The 7,790-nt window shown below is 30.3% G+C and overlaps 1 pseudogene across 1 annotated transcript; it reads right to left on the reverse strand.

Annotated features, from left to right (window-relative positions):
• Positions 1-263: 263 nt before the first annotated feature.
• Positions 264-7,328, reverse strand: LOC146997583 (uncharacterized; annotated as a pseudogene). The gene is made up of 3 exons (XR_015040697.1): positions 6,453-7,328; positions 4,108-4,425; positions 264-2,624 (listed from the first exon to the last, which is right to left on the reverse strand). The product of XR_015040697.1 is annotated as an uncharacterized LOC146997583 (transcript).
• Positions 7,329-7,790: the final 462 nt, after the last annotated feature.

The following is a 7,790-nucleotide window of genomic DNA, read 5'->3' on the forward strand; positions in this document are numbered from 1 at the left end:
ACTTTGTTAGTTGTAAAATAGACTGGCTATTGTTGCCAGTCTTAAACTTTGTTGCCTAGCAAACCCTTAATTCTGCTGCCCATTGTCTTCTTCTGAAAATTTTGCTTAGTGCTTCTCTGAATTCTAAAAATGTTGCTGCCCAAGCCAGGTGGTTCCAGAAAAAAATATTATAATATTGAGTTTATAAAGATGAGTCACAACTTAACAACGTTCATGTGATGTTTTGCAATTACTTTGAACAGTAAATTCTGATTCAGTTTTCATACAATATCAACTTCATTTATTTTCATACAATATCAACTTTACAACATTTTTTAACTCAAAGTTATATGCTACTCTCAGTACTTATTAGTTTATGGAAAACATTAAAGACATTTGTAAATATTAATGAGAAAAAATTACATTTCAATCACTCATAAACTAATTCTGTATAATTAAACTGATCACAAGAACATTATTCAATACATAATTTCGATAGATTTATAGTTATTTATGTAAAAAACAATATTATCCAAAAATATTCATTAAAAAATATTCCTTCAAAGGACTTTCAGAGATAACATACATATAAAAATAAAACTTTATAACAGAAATACTATATAGTTAAATATATAATTTATGATCGTTCAACTTAACAAATACTACATAAAATTAAAACAAATTAATGGCATAGAGGTACAAACATTGTGTAAATTAGTGGGATAGCATATATGTACATACAAAAAGAGAGCAAAATCTAATGAAATATATTATCGCCCATTAAACGATCATTTAAAATAATTACATGCAAAAAGCAAAATCATACATATTTCAGTAACTTTATTTAGAAATTAGAAAGGAAGAATTTTCAATCACTAGACCTCTTTTAAAATATAAATGATCATTAGAAGGATCACTAGTGGTTGGCCCATTAGTGTGTTTTTCAATTTTCTGCTTTCAGAATTAGATGGATGTGAAATTTTCATCTTTTTTGTTCGGTTTTGTTTCTTAACTGGAAAAAAGCGTTTTTGTTTGGTTAAAAGTTTATTTGCAGATTCCAAATTGTTCTTAGTTGAGGTTTCCTCATGTGTGTTTGGAAGTTGGTTAATCTGCAATAAATGTTCAATGGCATTTAGGTGTTCCATCATCTTCTGAGCTGTCGTGCTATCAATATGTTGTGCAGAATTTAATTTTGAATATAAGGAGTTGTACTTATTAATGACTCTATCTAAAGGAACTGAATTGTTTTTGCTTACTTCTAATGAAATACTTGGTGCAGGAGATTCATTTTGTATTTTGTTTAAAGGGCCTGTGTAATTACACTGTTGATTTTCTGACATGACAACAGCATGTATATGTTTGCACATGTTATTAGAAATTGTTATAATCAAAACAAGTACAGTCATATGCAGAGACACAACAACAACATATTCTACATGCAATTATGCATTTGTCATTACAAGAGTGATTTTTTTTAATGTTATAAATGATTTTGTTGTTGCAAGAGTGATCTTTATGAATGGTTGAATCTGACAATATTTCCCAGCTATTACTGGATGATTTTTTACAGTAATGTATGAGAGATTTGGCAGTTTTATGTCGGTTAAAATTCATGGTGCACTTTTTTGTTATTTTACCTTTTTGTTCTTTTATAAATTTATCAAATTGCTTATCATTAACTAAATTAATCAATTCTGAAATACACTTATCTAGTCGTTTAACTTTTTTACCATCCAGATATATGTGTTTTAATGTCCTATGAAAGGACTCTACATGCATATTTGTGTTCAATTTTACATTCTTGCGAAAACAGTATGCCCACATTTTTATGCGTTTATGGTAGTATGTCAGAAAATAATTGTAAAAGTCTTTTGTTTCACAATCTTCCTCCAACTGCTCCATAAATTTTTCAAGCATTAAACAAAATGAATTTTCATCTAATTCATAAAGCAATGTTTTTAAAGTTTTATACACAGCTTCCTTTTTTTCTTTATTTTTAATGCAATTTAAATGTCTTCTCCAAGCCCTGTCAACATGCCACGAACATAACAGCCTGTGCTCACAGATACCAAATACTTTTTCCCATGCATTGTAAAACATTGGTGCATCATCGCTCATGAAAGTACTAGGCTTCACATTTGGCACTACACTCTTTATGCATTGAAAAAAAGTACATAATATTTGTGTACTTACACTTGATGATACACAAAATGCAACTGGTATGCCCTCCTCATATTCATCTATGACTATTAAAGTAATTAGTTCAAATGCATAGCTTTATATATTATGAGTTGAATCGATGCATAGTCTGTCAAAGCCTAAATTTTGTAAAATTTGCCTTTGAAATGGTGTCATCAGCACAAGAAAAAAGTCCTGCTTCTTCAGTTCCAAGAATTCTTGGCCTTGCTTTTTATACATGAGCACAGGATTAAAATCTTTTTGACTCATTTCCTGTACCCATGCACTTACACTTTCCTCATCTGTTTCCATAACAGATCCTTTGGAAGCAAGTTGCACTCCAAAAGATTTTTTTACATTAAAGATGTCTTTTCGTGTCACAAGATGTTTACGCTGAGGAGTATCGGTTAAAGATAATCTTACATCTTGAAGAATTCTTTTCTCAGATACCCCTTGTAGCATTTTACCTGCAAAATGCACACAATCATTACAATATTTTTTTAAAAATAAAAACACAACAAAATTATGAGACTAAATTTACATTATCTTAATTTACTTTTTAAAATGGAAGTGGTTAGGTTACTTCAGTATGGCAAAGCACATAAGGGCTATTTGCCTAAGGGGACTTTCTATGAGAAACTGTATTCACATTACGCATAGGACAAAAGCATGCAGCCAGCTTGTTCTCTTCAGCTCAAACAGTCTTAATAATTCAGAAACTGGTGTGCTACTGCTTTACTGTAAACTTAAGTAATATGCAAAGTCATAAAATTTAATACACAATATTTTTATTACACTTCTATTCTGTTATCAGACGACTGAGGATCCCTAGCAAAATAAAGTAATTCTATACAGGTTTACTATTGTAGAGAAAACTTTTTTTTTTTTTAAGGAAGAATAAAGAAAAGTCATCCATTCCTTCACCAAGATTCAAACCACAAATCTTCTGACTACTATAATCTGTTATTTTAAAATAAGCGACCATTTCCTTTCTCCATCACCTTCATTCATGGGTTTTTCATGTAAGTGAAATATGCTAAACAAAAACAAAGTGGGAAAGAACCCATTAGAAGCTTAACTATCTGCACCAGCTGTCATTACCATAGTTATGAGCCAAGAGAAAAATGACTCAAAAGTGTCTGTTCTATAGTAACAGACTATAGGTAAATGTGTTGCCAGTTACACCATGAAAACACATACAGAGAAAAGCAATCATTTCTTATGTTTTACTCCACTTGAAGAATGATTGGGGACATAATAACAATATCCAGTTAGTCATGTATGAGAGCATGCACAGGCCAAGTAATAATTCATTATATTTTCTACACTTTATGGATTGAAGGGAAGAAAGGAATGAGGCCCAGTTAGCTAAATCTGGATGGTGATGATTCATCATCCACCACAATTTTAGTCACGCCATTGTAAATGCATAAGGTTTTTAGCTTTGAATGTTAAGTTGTTAGTCACTTGAAGAATGACTGGGGACATAATAACAATATCCAGTTAGTCATGCATGAGGAGCATGCACAGGCCAAGTAATAATTCATTATATTTTCTACACTTTATGGATGGAAGGGAAGAAAGGAATGAGACCCAGTTAGCTAAATCTGGATGGTGATGATTCATCATCCACCACAATTTTAGTCGCGCCATTGTAAATGCATAAGGTTTTTAACTTTGAATGTTAAGTTGTTAGAGCTGTTAAGTTGTCAGAGTCATTAATGTTAAGTTACATAGTTGAGTTAGAAAATGTGATAAATCACATATGCCCTTGTTTAGATCCTAACCATGGAATTTCAAATTGCCAACCAGAGTAACTGTTTTAAATTATTACATTTTTAAATTAAAACTTCCATATTTTGACATTGTATGAGACTGATGAGTACAGCTACTATAAAGTTAAATTATAACAACATAATTCAGGTATATAAATACATAAATAAAAAATACCTGCTATAATTTCTTTTTCTTGCTTTGGAAAAGGAAGATGACAAAAGGAGTTATCATGCTTATAATGGTCTTTGAAGTATGTAACTTCTAAATGCGACTCAAAAATTTTCACATTAATGCTGGCTGGGCAGTGATATCCAATTTTTGATGTTCCTTGAGCCTTTAATTGTCTCTTGCCTAGCCCATCAGATTTAAATGTTCCAGATCTGTTGCATACGTAAACTATAACAGAATGGCTATTGTATTTTCTCTCTCCTCTAGGTTTAACAAAATGAGTATTTGTACTCTGTTCCTCTTCATATAACCATTTCTCAAATTCTGCGAAAAAAAAGAACATGCTATTATTGAATTCATAAAATATTTAACTTTTAAGAAGTAAATAATTGTAATAAAATTGTAAATAAATTAAAGTAAAAATTTTTTTGTTTGCCAAGCTCTATGTATATAACATAATAAAAGCAAGAAAAAAGTCGGAACACTGTTGATGCGTAGTTATTCTATATTGAAGAGGAAGTATTCTGATTGCGTCGTAAGCTTACGTGTTGACTTCATAAATAAAACTTGGCAGTCGAGGCGATTTTAATTCCATTTTTATTTTCAATTAACATTATGTGGCCACAGATCACTTGGCACTCTAATTGTGACTGTTCAAGAACATTTACATTATTGATATTATTGCAACAGGAAGCAGTGTAGCAAAATTGCATTCAAACACAGCACAGACGGAAGCTGAAGAACGTAGTTATGAAAGATGGAAGCACACAAAGATAAAAGGTTTGGTTTACAATAGTAGTTTCAGTTCCCAATTATTATGTCATCAGAGCTGCGCAGGCCATAAAATGATCTAGAAATGACACAATCCAGAAAAGTTATTGCGATTTTTTTTTTAATAGAGGGAGAATTAATGTTTTACCGTTAGTTTAAATTATAATTTTGATTCACATATAAAACATATTTCTTAGCTTCCAGTCATATGCCTTCTGAGAAAACTATAAAATTATAAATAAAAATTTGTATAAGTTATTTCCAGATCTTTATCTGTAGACAATATTTTTTAATATTTTACTTATTAGTCAATTTAAACGATAAAGCAAGGAAAATAGATGAATTAAGTTTTTGTTTTTTCTTCTATAGTTGATGTTCTAAGTTCTGTTTTTTTAGCACATTTAAATAATTTTATCATTTTTTAAATTAGAAATTCCTTTCTTTTTTAATTGTTAAATTATATCTTAATTTTTTAATGAATATTATTATATACTCAGCCTTTTTCTATCAAAATAATTATAAAATCCTAGGAGATTACTGAATATTTTAATGTTTTGCAGGATAGAAATTGTGTTCTTAAAATGCGAGGAATCCAATTTAACTTAAGTCTGGTCATGATGCAAAATCAATATCTGGAGGCTATTCTTTAAAAAATTATAATAACTATTTTAAATTTGTAATGATTTAACTATTCTAAGATTTAAAAAAAAAAAAATAAACGCTGATTATTGAATGAAATGCTATCTTTTCCTTGTAGTTTTATGTCTTTGAAAATAATATTTTTTGGCCATTTATAAAATTTATATCTATGGTTTGCTGTTGAATAAAAAAAGCTTATCAGTATAATAACATAAGAAAAGTATAGTTCTTTTAGAATTATGTGACAATTTTTTTGACTAACTTATTAATTACAGCATTTGAAAACTATCTTATTTCATTTAAAAACTGCAAATAGCAAATTTGAAAAATGAAAATAATTTAATTGCTGCTTCTAATAAAATTAAAATTTTTATTTAAAAAACACTTTTTTAGAACTTTTCAGTGAATTTATGTTAAGTAAAAAAAAATTTAAATTATGAAAGTATTATAATATTATGTTAATTTTTAAGAAAACGTCTGAAGTGTGTGAGGTTGAGAAAAAGGTGAAATTCCAAAAGATGCATGTTTATACCTGTAACATATAAATATATATATATTTATATGTTACAGGTATAAACATGCAAATAAAAAAGAAAATAAATTAGAAAAAATCCTATATACCCCAAATAATTTGTTTTCGTTTAAATATTTTTGATAACACACGGTAATACATGACACATATATTTCAATAATTTATAAATTTTTAAAATTAAAAAAAAACTTTTTGTTTACTTAACTCATATTATGAAGTATTAAACTATCTAGTAATAAATTACTGTTTTGTTACTGCGCCTTCTGTAATGCATTTTTCATCATTATTTTATTTTCCCCATTTTTACTGTTGTGCACACAAATATATGATATACATTAACAAACATACACGTCATAAAAATATGTAGTAAATTTTAATAGTACAAATATTAAAAAGTTATTTCATTTACCTTCTCTAGTTGAAAAAGTGAGAATTTCTTTTCCCTCAATCTTCAATCTATGATTATCTGCTAAATGACTTCGATACTCATCTAATGATAAACATATTGTTAAACAGTTATCGACTGCACATCGAATAGTACCTTTTTTTTTAATGCCATGTATATTAACAATATGTTTCTGAAGCTGCTTCTTATTTTTGTAATTTTTTTCGCAAATATGACATATTATCCTATCGTTGTCCATCGCTTCGCCCGTTTTAGCGCTAAAATGACTGACTGACTGACCGATAACTTATAGCCAGAATACCACTGAGATCAGTAGTTTATCTGGCTCAATCAAATTTATGCCGGATGGGCACAATAACATAGAACTATCTTCACATAATGTCCGCAGTAAGGAGGAGAAAGACGGATAAGCTCACAAGCAAGTAACCGGCCCGGTAAAGGCATGACTAAGTGGGAGTCATAAAATGAGTGTAGAATGTGAATAAAACTAGAGAATTTAAGAAATACACAGTACAATAAATGAGTAAAATACAAAATTAAGAATACTAATAAACACATTGGGTACATCATATACAGGTGGGCACTAGGTGGGAAAGTTCGGGTCCCTGATAAGGTGGGCCGCAAGTGGGCGCAGTTTGGCGTCCTCATTCAATATTTCGTAGGTAAAGATATCAAAATTTCTCATATGGTCACAGTTCAGAGCTTTCGTGAAGAATTTCCTGTTGATCTTATTCAGGTGCTCTTCTAGAGTGTCCAGTTTTAAGTCACAGTGCAGTGTAGCATTGCTCACAAAAAAGTGAGCATGGGTGATAAGCCTTAAGACTTTGTTTTGCATGATTTGAAGTCTTTTTATATCCTCCTTGGTAGCCGTGCACCAGGCCGGCGACGCATAAGTCATCAATGGCCTAATTGCCGTGATATAAACTAGCCTCTTTTTCCTGAGGTCTAAGCTAGAATAATTACCCAATATAGGGATGAGACTATTTACAACAGTGAAAATTTTTTTTTCTGACCTCTGTTATATGATCTCCCCATTTTAATCTTTCATTTAGCATTACTTCTAAATATTTCGCCTTACTAACTCTAGGAATCTCTTCAGAGAATAAGAAGAGCTTGCTATTAATAGTCAACTATGTATTTTTCCTCCTTATCAATAATAATTGCGACTTGCTGGCATTAATAGCAATTCTCTAAGTCGTACACCACTTTTCTACCACTGGTAGAAGCTCCTGTAATTTCTTGATTGCATGGTGTGCGTTTGCGGACCTTACGGCTAATGCCGTATCGTCCGCATAGCACACAAGAAAGTAATTTCTGCCAATGTGAGCCCTAGGGAAGTCA

Source organism: Stegodyphus dumicola, chromosome 4, assembly GCF_044657685.1.
Source record: "Stegodyphus dumicola isolate Sdum_Otavi_A_Nest chromosome 4, ASM4465768v1".
NCBI lineage: Eukaryota > Metazoa > Arthropoda > Arachnida > Araneae > Eresidae > Stegodyphus > Stegodyphus dumicola.